This window comes from Saccopteryx bilineata, chromosome 2 (genome assembly GCF_036850765.1).
Source record: "Saccopteryx bilineata isolate mSacBil1 chromosome 2, mSacBil1_pri_phased_curated, whole genome shotgun sequence".
Lineage (NCBI taxonomy): Eukaryota > Metazoa > Chordata > Mammalia > Chiroptera > Emballonuridae > Saccopteryx > Saccopteryx bilineata.
Window position 1 is genome coordinate 96,152,474 of NC_089491.1, and position 22,692 is coordinate 96,175,165.

Below are 22,692 nucleotides of genomic sequence, written 5' to 3' on the forward strand. Positions count from 1 at the left end.
ACATAGTTAAAATGGACATATTACCCAAAGCAATATACAAATTTAATGCGATCCCATCAAACTCCCAATGTGATTTTTTTAAAGAAATAGAACAAAAAAAATCACTGGGTTTGTATGGAACCATAAAAACTCCCAAATAGCCAAAGCAATCCTGAGGAAAAAGAATGAAGCTGGAGGTATCATACTACCTGACTTCAAATTATACTAGATAGCTTTGATAATCAAAACAGCATGGTATTGGCTGAAAAACAGATATACAGACCAATGAAACAGAATTAAGATCCCAGAAATAAAACCACATATAGATATACAAATTATCTTTGACAAAGGAGCCAAAAACACACAATGGAGAAAAGAAAGCCTCTTCAATAAGTGGTCCTGGGAAAATTGGAAAGTCACATGCAAAAGAATGAAACTTGACTACAGTTTGTGTCCTTGCACAAAAATTAATTTAAAATGGATCAAAGACCTAAATATAAGATGCGAAACAATAAATTACATAGAAAAAAACATAGATACTAAGCTCATGGACCTTGGCCATAGTAAACAGTTTATGAATTTGACCCCAAAGGCAAGGGAAGTAAAGGCAAAAATAAATGAACGGAACTATATCAAACGAAAAAGCTTCTGCACAGCAAAAGAAACTAACAACCGAAAAAAAGGCAGCCAACTAAATGGAAGATAATATTTGCAAAAAATAGCTCTGATAAGGAGTTAATATCCAAAATATATAAAGAACTCACAAAGCTCAGCAACAAACAAGAAACAATCCAATTAAAAAATGGAGAGAGGACCTGCAGAGACACTTCTCCTAAGAGGACACACAAATGGCCAACAGATATATAAAAAGATGTTCATCTTCACCAGCTATTCAAGAACTGCAAATCAGAACTACAATGAGATAACACCTTATACCTGTTAGATTGGCTGTTATCTACAAGACATAATAACAAGTGCTGGAGAGGCTGTGGAGAAAAAGGAACCTCATTCACTGTTGGTGGGAATGTAAAGTAGTACAACCATTATGGAAGAAAGTATGGTGGTCCCTCAAAAAATTAAGAATAGAATTATCATATGACCCAGTAATCCCTCTACTGATTATCTACCCTCAAACTTGAAAATGTTGGTATATAAAGACACATGCCAACCCCCATGTTAATCGCAGCATTATTCACAGTGGCCAAGACATAGAAATAACCAAAGTGTCCCTTGATAGAGGATTAGAAAAGAAGATGTGGTACATATATACAGTGGAAAACTATTTAGCTATAAGAAATGATGACATAGTGACATTTACAACAACATAGATAGAACTTGTAAAGAGGGATAGATATAATAAGGTGACAGAAAATTATTTGACTTTGGGTGATGGCTATACAACATAATCAACAGTTCAGATGCTATAGAAATGTTCACCTGAAACCTATGTACTCTTATATTGATCAATGTTACCCTATTAATTTTCTAAATAAAAATTAAAAATCAAACAAAAAGAATTTGGAGAGTTCTGTTAAAATGTAAATGCTTTTTGGATAATGAGCCATTCAAGATTAAAAAACACCAGTCCTCAAGTCAGGGCTATGTGTAGCTACAGACAAAATAGGTGTATCTTTTTAGAGTATTTGTTTTTGCTACAATTTTAACATAATTTATGTTTTAAAGCAAATATAGATATACTGTAGAATAATTTTAAAGTTTGAATCTTCAAATGTAAGGAGTGATTCAAAGAAATGTGATGAGGGCTACTTATTCAGTCCTCAGGTAGCAAGGGATCCCTTGGGAATATTTAAAAAGTGCAGGCAAGGTGTGTTTTCTAATCCAGCCTCCCAGCCTGTGGGGCTGGTGGAGGGTGGCACATGCTTGAGGGCAAATGTGTGGCAGGAACTGCTCTTCTGCACTGTCTTTTCAGAGTATTAGATCCTTTGTTTTAACCTTGGTCTGTCATTAGCCATGACCAAGTCTGGATTTCCCCAACTCCTTTGCAGCTAAGTATGGTCCTGTGACTAAATTATGACTAAGGGGATGTAAGCTGAAATGTGATGTGGAGCTTTCTGGAGACTTCCTTTAAAGATAACTGGCACATATCCCCTAGGGTCTGTTCTTCTTTTCCCTCTGCCTTCCTTTTTACGGACTGCAGTTTCCCAAGATGGCTAGAGCTGGAACAACCAGACATGGCAATGGAGATGCCACACACATGATGAATAAGAGAGAAGGGGCAGCCTGACCAGATGGTGGTGCAGCAGATAGAGCATCAGCCTGGGACACAGAGGATCTGGGTTTGAAACCCCAAGGTCACCAGCTTGAGCACAGGCTCATCGGGCTTGAGCATGGGGTTGCTGGCTTGAGCATGGGATCATAAACATGAACCCATGGTCGCTGGCTTGAGCCTAAAGGTCACTGGCAGAAAGGATAGATAGAAATCAACCTTGCTTAAGACACTGCTGATGGGGGTTTCTGTTACTTGTAAACTTAAATCTCATTAATAGAAAGGGCAAAATTTTTGAAAAGTAATTTATCATTCTATCTGGGACATTTTAGAGGACAATGAGGCATTAAAACAATTAAAATTATGTCATTTTAAACTATTTTTATTGACTTGCTAGTCGATTCAAAGACTTTCAAAAATAAACTTTATAAAAATATGTCACATATGTCTGCATAGTATAACTCAAAATTGACAATTTCTTTATAATGATTATATGAATGCTAAAAAACAACACAAGTAGAATTATTCTTGGTCCATCTTCAGGTGCTTTGATCAGTTTCTTAGGTATTTCTAAAATGTTAAAGTATTTTTTTCTGAAAAATATACTTTTCAGTTTGGTCTCATTATTATCCTTCCATGCTTTTTATAAAATTGCTTGCAATTTTGTTCAAAGTCACTTTTTATGGTTAATAAGTTTTAAAATTTTGACACTGTTAAGTAATTTCAATAGGTCATAATATTTTAATAGAGAAAAAAATTTTACTAGTACAAAGGTATACAAATTCTGCTAACTGAAGAACATTCTCAATTTTATCTTTTCTAATCAAAATGTGCAAATATTTCCATCCAAACAAGTATAATTTCTGTCTTTGTAACCTCTACTCAAAATACTTCATACAAAGTCAAATGTGTCAAACTGGCCAAATGTAAGTGCAGCAAAATATAGAATTCTAAAATATTTATTCACTAGGGCCCAAAATAAAAATTTATCTAATTAAAAATAGAAACTCCTTCAAAAGATTCTTCCAACAACTCAAGATTTTTGAAATGCAACTAAAGAATTTCAAAATGAAATTTTGTTTATTTGATCCTCACTAATTTATTGGCTCTGTAAAATTTATTTAGTTCCTTGCTCTTGAAGGCATAAGATACAGAATCTTCCTGTTTTCAATAGCAATAATTTGTAATACTTGTAATTTCAATACAAGCAGTAGTTAAAAATTTGTGCTCTGGTATCTTAATACTTTGATTACAGATTTCAAACTGAACAAAGTGCAACCAAAATTTAGAAGACTTGTTTACAAAAATGTTAACCATTATTGTAAGACACGTAATTTTTCAAAGGCTTAACCATTCTTAAAATTCAATTGATAGCGGGTCAGCAAAGGAAAAATGTTTATAGTGACATATCATTTTAAAAAATATAACATCAACTTTATAAAACATTTTGTAATTTACTTTAATTGCATATGTATTTTTAATTACAAATTTTGGAAGCTAATCATTTTCATTTGATTGGTAGAATATTGCTGTCTCTACATAATCGCATCTGTACCACAATCAACACCAGTACTTTCCTGTTTCATAGATACTTTCATTTAGTAAGATCATTTACTGTACCACAGGGAGGTACTCCTTCAAAATTTGTATTATCACTGCAAAAACAATGCTTTTATTTTCATTGTGGAAATTTTGAACAGGCTTTACAATAATATGTGTAATAATGTTTAATTATCCATCTTTGACAATTTGAATTTAAAAAGTTTTATTTTCATTTTATAAATTATATGAAAGGTGCCTGACCAGGCGGTGGTGCAGTGGATAGAGCACCAAACTGGGATGTGGAGGACCCAGGTTTGAGACCCCGAGGTCGCCAGCTTGAGCGCAGGCTCATCTGGTTTGAGCAAAGCTCACCAGCTTGGACCCAAGGTCGCTGGCTCAGCAGTCTGCTGAAGGCCCAGGGTCAAGGCACATATGAGAAAGCAGTCAATGAACAACTAAGGTGTCACAACAAAAAACTGATGATTGATGCTTCTCATCTCTCTCCATTCCTGTCTATCTGTCCCAGTCTGTCCCTCTCTCTGACTCTCTCTCTGTCTCTAAAAAAAAAAAAAAAAAAAGTAAAAAAAAAAGTATAAATTATATGAAAGGTAATCATTAATTGTTTTCTTCCTTTTCTTCTTTTTATTGAGGTATAATATATATTAATAAAATTCATAAATATTAATGCATTTTACATGAATCATTATATGTATTTACTTGTCTCCTCTGCACGTGCGCGCGCACACACACACACACACACTAGTCTAAACTTCTATCACCATAGATAAATTTTGTGTACCTCTTCATCTAAATATAATCATACAATGTGTATTCATTTGTGAAAAGTTTCTTTAGCTTAACATAGTGGATTTGTAAAGTCATCTCTGTTATTGCATGTGCTTGAGTTTTTTAATTGCTGAGTAATATTAGATTATATGAATATACCACAATTGATGTATATATTCCCCAATAGATAAATATTTGGGTGTTTTTATTTTAAGCTATTTTGTATAAAGATGGTGTGAACATTTATGTACAAGTATTGTCAACCTATGTACTCATTTCTTTTGGGCATATACATAGATGAATTAGTGGAACATGATTTTCTCTTTAAGTAATCTAATGACACCCATAAAAAACTGGTGTCATTTAACTAATTGCAAGATTGTGTTAATGAAGCCAATGCATTAACACCTATCAGTTTGTTTTCCATATATTTGCAAGAGAACTAAGTATCAAAAAGGAACAAAAGTAACTTAGAATACTTTGATCCAAAATAGAAGTCATGCTTCACAAAGTGATATGCTAGCACAGTGTCCGCGACCACACAGTGGATTGTTTGGGGCACTTGCACCTTCAAACAACTCCTTGTGCAGATACAGCTCTTTTGGCAGGCTGACTGCTGGCTCCCATGGAGCCAATGTGATCACAGTGGTCCCCACAGTGGAAGGTAAAGGCTGACATTTGGGGAAGTTGCATAATTATTATCAACTTTCTTGAGAAATGAAAATTCAGTACTTAAGTTTTCATTAAATGTGCACTTTCTTTAGTACAGTTCTGCTAAAAAGGTTGACTGTAAAAATTTTTTGAAGTTGCCAACAAAAAATTATGTAAATATTTTGTAGATTTATATCATATGATATATGAGAACAAATGTGGCGACAATGCTCAGTGCATCCGGACAGCTCAGCTTTTGTTTCCTGCATATATTTCACATACAATTAATGGCTTCCCACATCTTCCATGGACCCTGAAGACTGGAAGCCCAGTGACATTGTGCACCCAGAAGCTGCAGCACAGGCCATGGCACAGCTGGGTGGCACCAAGCGGTCAACAGGGCAGCAACCGCAGATGCTTCTCCTCTTCCACTTAAAAGCAGGAGTTAGCCCCTGTCTTCGGAGCACACTTTGCATTGTCAGTGGGAACCCAGAGTACTTTCCCTGAGAGAAGGTGTTGGTTATTCTTGGTCTGGGAAGGACTGGAAAGGAGAAACTGGTTCTATCTTTCAGACGTAACTACATGCCATGTTGTACGTGTCTCACACACTACCAGATGAGACCCTGGCAGAAGCAGGAAGTATGAAGTGGAAGCCTACCAAGTCTACCACAGCTTATCTTAATGCAGGCATTAGTAATGTCTCCTCACTAAACAATGAAAGGTCTTAAGCCAGTGGTAAACCATATAAGACCTCAAGACATTAGGCTAAAACTGGGACTGTTCAAGACCAAAGGAAACTTTGTTTGCCCTATATAAAGGAGAGAGAGAACAAAAAAAATCTCTCCCATGTTATCTTGAATGAACTCCAAAAGGAAGGCATCAAAATTGCCCTCTTTGGTGGATCTCTTCGCATAATATCATTCCCATGTTATGTTTAATTTTTATGCTTAACCCCAAGAAATATTGTTTTGTTTTGTTTTTTTGGTTTCCGTCTTTGTTTTTGTGTTTGTATTTTTTTGAAGTGAGAAGTGGGGAGGCAGAGAGACAGACTCCCACATGCTCTCAACTGGGATCCATCCAGCAAGCCCACTAGGGGGCGATACTCTGCCCATCCGGGGTGTTGCTCCATTGCAACGAAGCCATCTAGCGCCTGAGGCATAGGTCATGGAGCTCGGGCCAATTTTGCTCCAATGGAGCCTTGGTTGCGGGAAGGGAAGAAAGAGATAGAGAGAAAGGAGAGGGGGAAGAGTGGAGAAGCAGATGGGTCCTTCTCCTGTGTGCCTTGGCCAGGAATCAAATGTATATTTTTCAAGAATTTTAGTGTTGTGTAAAACAGACCCCAACAATTACTAAGAATTCTTGAAATTTCACTCTTATTTATCCAGTATTTCTTTCTGCTCTGAATTTGAGCCAATAATGCCGCAATAAGCAAGCATGCTGTAATAGATATAACATCAAAACAATAAATACATCGTAGAAAAGCATGTCCCCAGAGATGTTAGAATAGATTTAACTTAGAATCCAGAATAAACTAAAAGGTGAAGCGATTCCTGGAAATTAATCAACAAATGTTAAGCAGGTGCAAGTTTTACTGTCCTCCTCACTCTTCTCTGCAGGCCCATCTGCTCACTGTGTATCTTGTTTATGGTGTTCAACACACATGTCTGTATTAGGTGACCATCTTGCCTATTGTCCCTGGATGGGAGTTTCTTTAGGTTTGGCCACCAGGACTGTGTCCCTGGTCAAATATGAACCTGGACCAAGATGAAGACATCCAGTAAGTGTTTTGTGGATGAGAGAATCTTAGTCACAGCTCTTTACTGGTTTTGGATGTATCAAAATTCAAAGAACTGGATTTATTTCATTACAAGATCTCCTCTCATTTACCCTCCAGGGTCAGATTTCATACAATGCCTAAAGCTGTATCTGCTAACACTTTTTCTAGTTTAAACTACAGTTTTATAAATAGTGCCCAAATCTTTAACCAATCAATGAGTATTGTCCAGCATCTAGGGGATCACTGTATCCAGATGCCTTCCCTTCTCGTGCCTTCAAACGTGCCTAAAGTAGATTGACTTAGGGAGCAAGGGTGAGGGACATTTTCTTCCTTTTTCAGCAGAGCTCTGTGAATTGCTGTGTATTACTGTAACGGGCGACACTGAGAGATGAGACCACAAACCAAAAGTTACACCCTCTTGGTCTGAAAGGTTTGGACACACACCAGTGTTTCTGGAAGACAAAGAGAATCCACAAACAAGAGAATGTGGGAACGGATGTTTGCATGCAAAAGAAGGCACGTTCTGAAAGCCAGTTTGGAGACCATGATGTAGACTGATTTAAAGCTTACCAGTAAAAACAAATGTCAGAAGGGCTTTGACTGTAGCACAGGGACGTGAGAACATGCAGGAGAAGGCCAGGAGACTTATACTTCTGTGGATAAGCAGAAAAAAGGCATAAAAATAAAACTCCAGTAGTCCTTTTCCCTATACATCATATCCTGCTAGAATTCCCGCCTCTTAAGAGAAAACCTCTGTGACCACATAAGAAAAAACCATTTTTAATTTCATTCCAGTTTTTAAACAAGTCCAAACTAAAACAAAGATTTTACGACTCTCTCAGTCTGCCATTCGGATTTCTGCCTTTGATAAATGCCAGGAATCCTTGTGGCCTCTTTAGATGCTCAAACCATTTATTAAGAAGAACAAGGGAGTGCCATGTTGGAAACAGGGCTCCAGAAAGGCAGCTGTGGCCACTATGGAGACACTGGCCAGAGGAAGACTTCTTGGCAATGAAGTAGGCAGTTTTAGGAATTTCACAATTTTGAAAACTCTCCCATGCAGTTTAAGAAAAGTGTTTTCAATGACGAGGAGGTGCCACACAGCTGCAAAGACAGATGAAAGTATTTCTCCAGCTAGTTGTATTGTGCTGAAAGTGAAAATGAAAACCCAATAAAATTCTGCCATTACCTACCAGGCTTAGAGAGAAACCAATCTTGTTCTAAGGTTCATCGGGCCATTGGATGAAGACATAAAGAGGGGGGATTAGAGGGCGATGATATGATTTGCTGCCATTTAGATGGAGGAAATGCTCACCAGTGATGGAGGTTGTCCAGCTATCCAGACAACCACTGGAGGTCTACTCACAGGGTCTAGTACAGTAACATGCACATACACAGAGAGAGAGAGAGAGAGTTCTATATACATATAATGAAAGTGTTGTTTGGTTCAAAGGAATGGAGACTTAAAAATGCACGTATAATCTGGTGAAAACCAAATAACATTTGTACCTGAATAAATAGCACCTCATGAATAGTATTGTATCAATGTTGATTTCCTGGTTTTGACAATCTAAGATATTATCATTGGAGGAAGTATAAGAACTCTCTTTGTTTTTTTGTTTTTGTTTTTTGTAACTTATTGTGAGTTTTAAACTAGTTTAAAATAAAAAGGTATACCTATTTAAAAAAAAAAAGTAAGGTGTAAGGCACATTCCCAACATGTTGCATGTTGAAGATGATTGCGTCTCCCTCAGCACAGGCCCAGAATAGCCAAGCGAAAGAGGCTGCCCCCGTGGCTTATTGACTAAGTCAGCATGATCATGTGAGTGAGAAATAAACTTCCATACTGTTCCCACTACAGGTTTGGGCTCCTTTATTCCACAGCCTAGCTACTCTGATAGATACAATCTCTCTCCTTCTTTACCTACTAGTCCATTGTGGAGTTCCATTAATTTGTTTGAAAAATGCTCCAGCCTTGGCCAGTTGGCTCAGTGGTAGAGCATCAGCCCGGCGTGTGGATGTCCCAGGTTTCCTGTGTCAGGGCACACAGGAAAAGCATCCATCTGCTTCTCCACCCTTCCTCCTCTCCTTTCTCTCTATCTCTCTCTTCCCCTCCTGCAGCCAAGGATCCACTGGAGCAAAGTTGGCCTGAGTGCTGAGGATGGCTCCATGGCCTCCACCTCAGGCACTAGAATGGCTCTGGTTGCAATGGAGCAACACCCCAGATGGGCAGAGCATTACCCCCTAGTGGGCTTGCTGAGTGGATCCCGATCAGGTGCATGTAAGAGTCTGTCTCTCTGCCTCTCTGCTTCTCACTTCAAAAAAAAAACCAAACAAACAAACAAACAAATAATAAGAAAAGAAAAATGCTCCAGCCTGACCAGGCAGTGGTGCAGTGGATAGAGCGTCAGACTGGGACACAGCGGACCCAAGTTCGAAACCCCAAGGTTGCCAGCTTGAGCACAGGCTCATCTGGTTTGAGCAAGGCTCACTAGCTTGAGCCCAAGGTCACAGGCTTGAGCAAGGGGTCACTCAATCTGCTGTAGCCTTCCCACCCCTAGTCGAGGCACGTATGAGAAAGCAATCAGTGAACAACTAAGGTGTTTCAACGAAGAACTGATGCTTTTCATCTCTCTCCCTTCTTGTCTGTCTTTCCCTATCTGCCTCTCTCTGTCTCTGTCACAAAAGTAAATAAATAGGCCCTGGCCGGTTGGCTCAGTGGTAGAGTGTTGGCCTGGCGTGCAGAAGTCCCGGGTTCGATTCCTGGCCAGGGCACACAGGAGAGGCGCCCATCTGCTTCTCCACCCCTCCCCCTTTCCTTCCTCTCTGTCTCTCTCTTCCCCTCCCGCAGCTGAGGCTCCATTGGAGCAAAGATGGCCCGGGCGCTGGGGATGGCTCCTTGGCCTCTGCCCCAGGCGCTGGAGTGGCTCCAGTCACAGCAGAGCGATGCCCCAGAGGGCGTCGCCCCCTGGTGGACGTGCCAGGTGGATCCCGGTCGGACGCATGCGGGAGTCTGTCTGACTGTCTCTCCTCGTTTCCAGCTTCAGAAAGATACAAAAATAAATAAATAAGTAAGTAAGTAAATAAATAAATAAATAAATATATAAAATGCTCCAATAAAACTATCAGAGACCTATAAGAAGAGAAGGAAAAGGGCCAAACTTTCAAATTAGCTAAACTTGTAAAAAACACTGAAGACAATTTAAACGTCTGTCTTTAGTTATGTTTTGTTAGCAGGTGTTGTATAGGCAGAACTTCAGCTGGAGAAGCTACAATTCAATGTTGTCTTTTAGGTAGAGACAGGAAGATCCCTTAAAGCAGGACAGGATCAGTTGGCCATGCAAATACAAGGAACCCAAACACCGTTCACCGTGGGAAGGAGGGCGATGGGGCCTAGAAAGGCTGCCTTCTGTGGTTGCAGAGCTGAAAGATGGGTGAACTTACATGGAGATCCAGAAAGAGAAACTCAGCTCCCACCTTACTGGAATCAGCGTATTCAAGCTGTAGCCTGCTGTCAGGAAAAGGCACAAAGGGGCTAAAAAGAGAAGTCATTATGAGTGAAGGGTGTGTGGCTGGGCACCTGAGCATACACCAGGGTCCAGGTGACCTGAAGGGGAGGACTCTTTCTGGGCTAAAGTGTAGTTAAGCCCGGACAGCAGATATACCCAACCAGACTACTTTAGACATCGCTTTTGAGTATAAATCCACAGTCTTTAATCTTGGAAGGACGAGAATGGAGCACAATACTTCAGGAACTAGGGTTGTCAATCACAGAAGCACTCGACTAACTAAAGCACCATCACAGCAGCATACAAAGGCAACAAACTGGTAAATCAGATTTTTTGATGGTGTCTCCATCCAATAAGAATGGCACCTTTGAACTGGGTAAGGCCCTGGAAATCTTGGGGATGGTGGTTGGGCAGGCATTTCAGAGCAACTGGATGCCTTGTTCATTTAATATTCATTTGATGAATAAAAATCATCATGACTACTGATTTTGCAATTCCAAACTGAATAGATCGTACCAGCTTCGCTCAGTAGACACATAAGGAAGGGATAAACCTGCCATCAAAACCTATAGTGTATCAATGATGGATGGCAAAAAGCAAGTACAAAGTTTGCATCTTCTTTCAAAGATACTGCTATTTAGGCTTAAAAAGGTACATGAATATTGGTAGGAGGAAACTGGACCCCAGTATAGATACAATGCAAGGAAACAATGAGAGCTCTGAAATGAAGTCTGCTCATCTGATCTGGACAAAGTATACCCACCCAAGACTCACGGTAGAACCAATCCCTGTCAATGCCCTCAGAGCATCGTGGAGTCCGGGAGAGGTGTCGACAGACAAAACATGGGCAAACGTTATTTCAGTTTCCAGAATGAAGAGAAGGCAGGTTCTGAAAACCATATGATTTTAATCTCAGGCAAATTACATGAATAGATTATTTAAAGGGCAGGGTGATTGCTATGAGCTTTGATAGGCTCATTGAGAGCAAGCCATTTCAGATTAACCTCATTTCCTTTTTGAAATGGTTGTTTGTAGCTCAGGAAAATGTGGTTGATGTAGAAAATGTCAATACGAGAAAAACATTTGACAAGATCATGAGAAAATGTGGGCAAGAAGGCTGAATAGGGATAGAGGTGGGTGGGTTGGTGTATAACTGAATCAATTAATTCATTCTGTTTACTAGGACATGGCATAGGACACACATCTGGGTTTTGTCCCTTTTTTTTAATGATGTAAATGAAAACAGAAATCACATATTTATTAAAATTGTGGAAGCTGCTCAGAATATCAGAATACAAAAAGTTGAACCCAAACACTAACAAAATGGAGATGAAAAAAATTATCCAATTTCTCTAACAGTCAGGTTTTTAATTCCTATTTTTAGTTCCAGGTGTTTTTTCTTCTAAAAACAGTCAAGGTTAGAAATGTAAAGCTATTCTGTAAATTTAGTAGATCATTTCCAAATTATTCAGATAGAGATACATCACTCACTGTACAACAAACTATACATAATGGAAAATGATATTTTTTAGAAAAGGCTTATTTATTCCTAAATCTCTTCTAATTCAGTGCATTTTAATTTCAGTAATTTGTAAACTAAAAGAAGCCTCTATTTTGTTTTTCTCTATTTTGTTTTCAGAAGAGATCCCTTACAGAAAACTTTTGTGCTAAACCACTGCTTCCCAGATGATTAATTCCATGGGGCTTAATAGGTATGGTGAGGAAAGGTTAACAGGCCAACAGAGTAGGAAGTCCTGGGTGAAGTTTGGCTGACAGATTCCATTTCTGCGGGGCTTCTCAAAGCCGTCAAGGCCCTACCTGCGACTCAGGCCGAATCAGGCTCGATGCCTGCTTTTACTGGAACACAACCACAGCTCTGTGCTTACGTACGGTCCTTGGCTATATGAGCAGAGTGGAATAGTGCAGCAGAGACCACATAAACCCTCAAGCCTGAGGTAGTTACTTTTATCTGGCCCCTGGAAGAAAAAAGGTTTGCTGACCCCTGGTTTATAGTGTGTAGTATTCTTGAAATTTGTCTGAACACAGGTCAGTTTTGCTAGTTTGATTGATTGTAAGGTTAATGTGGACATTAAATCATCGAGACATTAATCAGTTTATTATCTTTCTTAATTATTTCCTTAATATTGAATATGGCAACTTTTTTTAAAAGTCACTTTTAAATAGAATTTTATAATTCTTATGAGCAAATATATATTAAAGGCAACATTTCAGAAACCAGGTTACACAATTATCAACAGGGAAGGACTTGGCATCTGTAAGTGGATATTTGGGCTCACAGTGAGCTCAGGAGGATGGACGGTGCTCTGGGCAGTGGCAGACCTGGTGGTCTGTATCCTCGGACCAGAGTTGGTAACATGACACAGATGATTCACTTCAACAGTAGGACCAGAATGACCCAGAATCAGTGCCTCTTCTATTGCTGTGTTAGTTCCAGTTCAGGATGTCACTTTAACAGATGTGAACACATTAAAGCTCAAGAGAGAATTGCCAGGTGGGAGAAAAAAATTGAAACCATGGAAACAGCTGGAGAGACTAGGAATCTTGGACCAGTTAAAAAGATTGTAACACTGTCCGCCTTCCAATATTTGAAGGACCACCATGAGGAAAAAGATAAGAGTAAAAACAGCATAAGGCAGAATATTTTCAACTGTTAGCTTTATCCCAAAATGAAACAGACTACCCCTGCAAGTAGTAAGGATCCCATCACTAGAGATATTCAAGCAGAGGTAGGTTTGGCCAGATTTGGATCAGACCGTTGGTTTATGACTTGTAAAGCCCCTTCCAGTTGATGGCCAGCTACTCAGGTTTTAGGTCTAACACAGTGAGAAGCTTGTAGTTTGCCCTCAGTGAATGCCTGTTGTCTAAAAGAAATAATCTGGGAGGGGAGGGGCACAAAGAAAACCAGTTAGAAGGTGACGGAAGACAATTGGACTTTGGGTGATGGGAATGCAGCATAATCAAATGTCAGAATAATGTAGAGATGTTTTTTCTGAACATATGTACCCTGATTTATCAATGTCACCCCATTAAAATTAATTTTAAAAAATAAAGAAATAATCCTTTCTTTCTTCCTTATGCATTTCAGTGTATTTATCTATGTAAAACTAAAATTGAATTATAAACAAGTCTTCCCAATTTATCTTTCAGAGTTCCTGCATGTGAATTTTTAGCAAATCTACATCAAATTGAGCTAGTTTAAAGTTTTATTAAACTAAAACATTCACACATAAAAGTACATAAATTAAATGGAATTCAATAAATTTTTAAAAGTGAACAAACCCCTATAAGCAGCACCCATACTAAGAACTAAAGCCTGACCAACGTACTTCATACAGAACTTGCTCTTGTGTCCACTTCCACCCCTAAAAGGTAATCATTAACTTGACTTCTAAAACTACATATTAGTTTTATCTGTTTTTGAACTCTAAAATAATGGAATCACACAGTATATTGAGTCTACTGATTTCTTTGTTGTTATATTGTCTTTCTTATTTTCCAGGCAACTTCAAACATATTCTGGAATCAAGAAATAGCATAATAAATACCCAGCTTTAATAATTACCAGCTCATGGCCGATCTTGCTTCACCCATGGCCCTACCCACTGTGTCCCTGGATTTCTTTGAGGCACATTCTGGACATCCGACCTTTTCGTTCATAAACATTTCAGCATATGTCTCTAAATGATAAGGTTTCTCCTTGTACACAGAACTACAATACTATTATTCTACCTGAAATAATATAACATACTATATAAATAAAATAATAATAATTCCTTAATATCATTTAAGATTTATTTCAGTGTTCAAATTTCCCTGATTGTTTTACCATTATTATTAGTAGTAGCATTATTATACCACACTCTGTCTCCTATAAATTCATAGTTAAATCTAGACTTTAGGCTGGATCAAATTTCAGGTTTAAATTTTTGGCAAGACTACTGCATAAGTGGTGTTTCATGCGTCTGTCACTAAGCACACAGAAATGTCTGGTGGCTGAAATGGGACAGTTTTAGAAACCAGAACAAATAGTTCTGTCAACTGAGGTGCCAGAAGTATCTCATCATATCCTCCATCAACAGTCTGTATGTCCTGTATCAGCCTTTTACCATCTCAACCTAGTTTCTCTTTCCTAGTAACCTCTTGCTGCTGTGTTCACTTCCCAATCATGCAGCAGGCATAATGATACTTCAGTTCATGCAGGAGAAATAGCTCATTAAGAAAGATGATTTATAACCTGTCCACTCAGGTTGTGTCCCTTAATTTCTTTGGGTTTCTGTACCCAGTCAGAAAGAGAAACGGATGCTTGTGTCTTGATAAACACCTCCTAGCCATGTGTTGTCAGTCGAGAGGGGATTTACACAAACAGACTTTTAGCATAAGTGGGCCCACAGATGTACAAGGCAGAGCTGTCCAGGTTTCACTGAATGTGGGTCAGCACCAGCAGCAAGACATTAGCCTGATCACATGGAAGATGTCTGTAACTAAAGTCCCCTGAAGAAATGTGGCCAGTTAGTTGTTATGAAAGAAGAGAGTCCCAAGCTCATCTTTGGATAGATGTTTAATCAATGGTTCCTTAGACTCCTTTATTTTAGAGATTGGAAGAAATTCATGAATAAAACTAATGATACACAAGGAAAAAATGTTTTCAAACCAAACTAAGATGCCGTCCAAGGAATTGAGACAAAAGCAAGTGAAGTAAATGAGGCTAAAGTCAAATTCCTTTTTAATTTCCTCCAATGTTGGTGAACTATGTGACCAGTTGCGTGATCAATAATAGCGCTTTTTTCTAGACAAGGCAGCCAGAACACAAGTGTAGTCAGTCACCAGAAGCAAGGCAAGATATATCATAACAAATAGATGGAGAAAGGTGAAGAAGAGAGCCTCATGAAGAGACATGGAGTGTAAATGCCATCTTGAGGACAGACCCAACAGCTGTCAAAAAGGAATCTCTGCTATAATATAAGCTCAGAGTTGTCGAAAGAAATCCAAGTCTGCTGTTGCATGGGCTCAGTGGTCCATTTACTCAAATAACCTTCTTACTTACTCAATAACTTCTGAAATTCCTTTCAAGAAGGATCACTCTATAAGAAGACTTTTAAAAGTAACTGCAGTGTACATATTACCTGGTGGAAGTGCTATTACCCACAGGTATGGCTGGAGCACTTGGTGAGCAGGCACTTACCTAGTTGGTCATGTAAAGAGTGGAGTTCTTCCAGTGCAGGGGTCCCAAACTTTTTACACAGGGGGCCAGTTCACTGTCCCTCAGACCATTGGAGGGCCGCCACATACAGTGCTCCTCTCACTGACCACCAATGAAAGAAGTGCCCCTTCCAGAAGTATGGTGGGGGGCCGGATAAATGACCTCAGGGGGCCGCATGCGGCCCACGGGCCATAGTTTGGGGACGCCTGTTCCAGTGAGTACCTCTACATCTCCTGACTGCCCCCCATCATGCCCTCTCCCTTCTTTGCTCCCTTCTCTCTCAGCAGAGGTGGTAGATGGGAGGAAGTGACCCGGAGCTGGATTAATCTTCATCCCTGTCTCCAGTTTTGTTCTCTGGGAAGCTGGGGCAAATGAGCACTTGATTCTTCAGGGTCACTGCTCATCCTGGGACTTGGATGATGGGTATTGTGGTACAGTGAGCTGGTGCCATTCAAATCACAGGGCTCAAATATCTATCCTTGACATTTAAGCAAGTCCTTTACATTAGTGTCGTGACTGTGCTATAAGTAGGAAGGGATAATCACTTACAAACTATCTCTAGGTGTTTGGAGAAGCTGAACAAAAATAAAAGGTTGTGATGTCACTGCTCATGATGGTACAACTGTCAACAGAGAGTACTACACACTGCTGTGAGGCTAGTCCCATAGGAGCAGTCTATGCTTTTCAAGTCTCATCTCCCATCCCGAGTGTGTCCCTAAAATTCTCAGTCAAGCCTCTCTTCTACACACACACACACACACACACACACACACACACACACACACGTGATTCTAAAATACTCAGCTTCCCAGAGTCCCTTGCAACTCAAGATGCCCTGTGACTCATGAGATGCATGTGAAGATCCCCAACTTGGGCTTCTCTTCCCTTCCTGAATAAAATATCAGAAGGAGGCAGCTTTCCCTGTTTATCTGCCCCTCTGTTCCAAAAACCTCATGACATGAAGATACAAACCACATGCTAAAGGCAATGAAGTAGCACACAGAGGAAGCCAGCCCTTGGGTTGCCTACCTACAGACTTCTATAAAAAGAAAATTAATCCCTTGGTTGTCATGGTTGAACAAATGACTAATTGGCATAATGATTTCAGGAACATACACATTGGCATCACATCCTTTGCTGCCACTGGGAACTGCCCTAAAGAAATCTTCTGTTATAGTTGTTATTGCTTTGTTGCACAATATAGCTAGTCTCTCTATGTGCAGTCCTGCCTCCTCCAATCCATTCTCCATTCTGCAGTCAGAAGTGGCTTTTTAAAATTTCAATTTGATTAAACCACCATTTCACTTACAACTCTTCAGAGGTTTCCATTGGCCATCATGCTGGAGTCAAGATGGTGCTATAAAGTGGTTGCCCAGTCAGGGACTTTCTTTCTAACTCCCCTTGCATCTAGGTGGAACTCCGTGACCACTTTAAGGCTAAGATGATTAAGGTGCACCTGTGTTCTCTCCACCTTCTCTTTGACTTCCACTGTCAGCAGAAAGAGGCCCTAGTGATGGAGGAGACACAATAGAATCATCACCTGAAGTTAATTAAGCTGCTCATCCACCAGAAACATTGCTTCAAACTAACAGGAGAGTCAGAAATAAACTACAGTGAGCTGAGCCACTGAAACCTGGAGGGTTATTTATTACAGCAACTATATTACTCTAACTCAGTGGTTCTCAAAGTGTGCACCAGGACGCACTGGTGTGCCCTAGATTTCCAGGTGTGCCCTCTGGTATTCCAGAGAAATATGTGCCTGTTGGGGACCAAAAAACCAACAGGATTTTTGGAGTTTAGATTTTTGGGGGACAGAGGTGTGGGGAATTGGCTGTAAACTGACAGTCTGCCCAACCCTTCCCTACCTCACTTGCCTGATTAGGTTGTAAAAGGCTGTTAAGCTGTGGTGCTGGATTATTTACACTACCCCCCATGTTCCCCGGGAAGACTGGAGGCAAGTTTCTTCTATCCTTTGTTTGGTGTAAAGTTAAGATGATATGTATGGTAGGGGTTTTCTGTACTCAACACAAGAGTAAAAAGAGAGGAATTCTTCAATGTATTATGAGGAAATGAGAGTTAGCCTTTCAAATATATGCCCAAACATTGAAGAAATCACTAGGACACAGTTTCATTCATGTTTCTCATAAACATAAGAATGAAAAAACTTAACACATTCACACCAGGACCTGCCAAATTTACTAAATCTTACTAAGAAGAATATATATATGTATATATATAAAATCTATATATAGATATATAGATATATATAGATAACCTTTTGTCATTTTTTTATTTTTTAACCCCTCTGTTTTTACGAATTCTAAAAAGCATAGCTCAAAAAATGCAACATAAAATGTTTGTTAATGTCAGAATAAATTTAATTTTGTCATATTTATTTTGCTTAATTACCATAAAAGCATGCTTGGACTTTATTTTTTTTCTTTAATATTTGACTTAATTATTATAACATGTTTCTCAGAAATTTGGATATAGTGCACCTACAATTATTTGTAGAATTTTAAATGCGCCCTGACTTCAAAAAGTTTGAAAACCACTGCTACACTTTCCATTGGCTGGGATAAAATTCAGATCCTTAGTGTGGCACTCCCCACTCTGACACTAGTTCATGCTCTGTTTTCTCTCCAGTGATATTGGACAATACTGGACAAATATATGTCAGTCAATCACTCCCAGGTCTTCAAACAAGCCACTCCCTTCTCCTGGCCTGGAGACTTTCTCTACTACGCATTGCCTGACTAATTACTGTTATCCCATCGACACCTTGAATGTCACGTCTCAGAGAGACCTTCCCTAACTAGCTTGTAGATAAAGCCCCCTTATTAAGATCCTTACACCTCTCTGTTTTTTCCTATTCATTTTAATTACTGCATTTGTGCTCCCTGCCAGACCATAGCTCCAAGAAAATCAAGGTGTTTCTATCTGCTACACCACTGTCTCTCTATTCACTGGTACAGTGCCAGGGAGGGAGTAGGCAATCAATGAGTACCTGCTGAATGCATGAATGAATAAACTGATATTGTTAGGATCTTTTCAGTATCCCTGTTTAGGGACACTCATGGGAAATATCATTCATGTTGCAGAAAATCCTAGTGACTTTTAAAATTCTATTTTGCTATGCTTATATGATCATCTTTCTCTCTTCACTTTTACCACTAGGAAACTCACAGACAGAATTACAGCCCACATTTGAGAATTCCTTAAGGTCTAAGTGCATGATTTTCTATAGACAGTCTTGATCGAGCTCCATGTAATAATTCAGTCTGAGTTTATTATTATTTATCTGCAGGTTCTGAAAGGACTTTTATGGACCCCTCAAAGGCTATTCTGCACAGAGTGACATGTCAAATCTTTTCATGCTAATGAGAGGGCTAGCCTGTGGTTTTTCCATGTTCATACAAAGTCGGGAATCATTAAAATCGATCTCTTCCTTAATTTTGCATGAAATATTGAAACTTCTCTGATACAACTTAACACAGAGCTGTTGTAATGGATTTACATCTCTTATGATCAAGGTCACTATGACAGAAGGCAGATGTTAAAAAAATATTCCTTACCAAAATCATAAAATTTAAAGCTGACAGAGCTAAAGAGAGGCTTAGGGGTCATATAGTCTAATTCCCTCACATAATAAATGAAGAAAGCTAACAGCCAGACACATGAAATGACCCTCCAAGGCCACACATACTGTTACTGCTAGAGCTGGGGCCCCAACTCGGCTGAGCTTGATCCTAAATCAGCACTATTTTTATGGCAGCCCCCAATCCTGTGTTACTTTAAACCTGGTGTGGTAGGATGAATAATGGCCCCCGGAGATATCCACATCCTAATCCCTGGAACCTGTAAATGTACCTTATACGGCAAAGGGGACTTTGCAGATGTGATTAAGGACCTCAAGGTGGGGAGATTATCCTCAATGATCTAGGTGGGCACTAAATGCAATTGCAGTGTTCTTTGAAGCAGAAGGCAGAGGCCGATTTTACTACAGGGCCGAAGAAGGCAACGTGAGGGCAGCAGCAGACATTGCAGTGGCATGGCCACAAGCCAAGCATACTGTCTTAGAACCCAGAAGAGATGGGGACACCTTGATTTTAGCTCAGTGGGACTTCTGTCCTCATGCACTATGGGACAATAAATTTGCATTGTTACATGCCACTAATTTGTGGTAGCATGTTAGTACTGATAGGTAGTATTGACAGGAGACTAAAACACAATGGTTGGCCAAAACTATGGCTGTGACCCAAATCCGGCCTATTGCCTGTTTTTGTCAATCAAGTTCTATTAGAACAAAGCCTTGCCTGTTCCTTTGTGAAATACCTACGGCTGCTTCTGTATTACGCTAGCGGAGCTGAGCAGGGTGACAGACCACGTGGCCTGCACAGCCAAAGCTATTTAGAATCGGGCCCTTAGAACAAGCTTGCTGACTCTGCCTTACGATATAAATTAATTCCACATTTTCTCATATTTTCACTGTCTTTTTAGACTAGAAATAACACATGTTTGTTATACAAAATTAAAACATTACAAAACCACATTACCTAGAAAGTAAATGTTCCTAACAACTATCATCCAAAGTTCAGGGGGTGTTCCCCATTTTTTTCTTTTTCTCTGCACTTGTGATAAACTCTGCATTGGTGCTGTGTTAACAGTGTTTGTTCAGTTTTGGGGTATCCATTAGTTGCAAAGGACTACACACTTCAGAAAAGTGACACAGGTTGTGATGTGTTTTAATATGTGAACCCAAGACAAAAAGAATAGCATGAAGTTGACAGGTTCCAAAGGTTTGTACTGGAGAATCCACTGTGGAGTCCAACCGGGTGTTAGTGGGCGAGTGGGTGTGGCCTGGTGTTTAGCCACACCCACTGTGTGGTTGCTCCTTAGCCTCTCTGTGAATGAATTTCCTCACTTGTAAAAAAATAAAATAAAATAAACACATAGAGCAAGATCATTAAGTAACAACTACAAGAGATAATAACGTGAGTACTTCACAAGGTACCTCGCACACAGACTAAATAAATATAGTTGCCTTAAGTTTTAATAAACATTGCAATGTCTTGTTTTAAAATATCTAAGGGAAATAATCTAAAATAACTACATAAAAAAATTTTTTTTTAATTTTTTTATTTATTCATTTTTAGAGAGGAGAGAGAGAGAGAGAGACAGAGAGGGAGAGACACAGAGAGAGAGAGAAGGGGGAGGAGCTGGAAGCATCAACTCCCATATGTGCCTTGACCAGGCAAGCCCAGGGTTTCGAACTGGGATTCCAGGTCGACGCTTTATCCACTGCGCCACCACAGGTCAGGCCTGCATAAAAATTTTAAAGTTTAGTTTTTTTCATTATAGAATGGTTATTATAGATAATTTGAGTATAAGTGAAATTGTTAAAAAAAATTAAAATTACCTTTTAATCTCACCACCTTAAAACTGTTATGCTTAGTATTTTGTCATATTTCCTTCCAGTCTTTCTTTCTGGGCCCACATATCTGTGTTTATTTATAACAAAAGTTGACTCCTGTTATTTAAAGGTGAGTTTGCGACTTGCTTTTTCAGTGAAACAATTTTTCCAATGCATGAAATATATTTGAAAAAGTTTTAATATCCACTCATGTGTTTTCTGTGGATACATTTCAGGTATTTTAATTCCATAAATATGGTGCAGAGACCTATTACATGTCAGACACTCTGGCTGATGTTGAAAGGTAAAAGAGAAACTGTGTTTTCCTTGCCCTCAAAGAGCTTATAATTTTGTCAAAAGAAAAAACCCACCAAAATATTTGCAATCCATAATACAAGGTAGATTCAAGTGAGCATGATTATTAAAAATAATAATACATACAAAATAATATTGAATGTAAACTATAATTTAAAAAATATTTCAATAAATAAATAAAAATTTAAAAAACAGTAATACAACAGACTCAGGAATAAGTAGAAAGTGGAGTTTTTCTCCCCTTCTTCAAAAATTTCTGTTACCTATTCCCTTAATCAGATTTGTTTTAAATCACCATCATCTGAAGGGTAACAGAGCTGTCCAGGAAAGAAGACTGTCCCGCCCCCTGACTCCCTACCCCATGAGCACTCTCTGGGAGGTATTTTGGAAAATGTAGTAAGTTCTTTGAAAGAGAAAGGAAACGAGGAGATCCTCATGTCTGTCTCACCTTAGATAAGAAACAAGGGATCGGCATGAGAAATTGGAAACAAATTCTAGGAAACCTCTCTGAAGTTTCCATGAAGTGATCCAATTAAGATATGACTGGCAGCCATGAAAAGCTTTGGTCCTGCCAAACCACAGAGAAATTTTAGATGTAGAAACACAAGAAATATCTTGCTGGATAACCAAATATTTTTTAAAGGAGCCATATAGTAGAGACTTAAACTTCTAAGACATCGTTGACTATTTTTCTTGCCCTCCAGCCAAAGATAACCTCAGACAAGGGAAAACACTGACTATCCCACGAAAGCCAGACAAGTAAATAGACATTTGCAATGAATCTCTCTTAGCCTCAGCAGAGGCCAGGACTAAAAAATCCATCTTCAGCACATTAGAATGGAATCTCTTAGGTCAACTAACAAGACCCACCCCCCTGTAGGGGTGCTGACATTGAATTACTCTGGAATCGCCTGCTCTGTGTGCCTCCATCTGCTGTCAGAAAGCACTTTGTAAACTAGGCCCCAGTTATTCTGGGCATCTCTGAAAGCTGCCAGCTCCTTCTGACTCCAAAGAAGAACCAGCCCCCACTCAAATAACATCTGGTCCCATATCTGGCAAAACCATCATGGAAGGGTTCTTTGAGTCAACCTTAGGTAATAGCACTAATGAAGGTCAGGAGACATAGGCATCATACTCACTTGACAAGTCTCCTTTTAAGCAAGGACATTAACCTTAAATGAGAGGTCTTTAAAAATCAGACTTCTCAGAATGGTAATCGTCAATAAAACAAAAAACAAGTATTGATGAAGATGTGGAAAAAATGAAACCCTT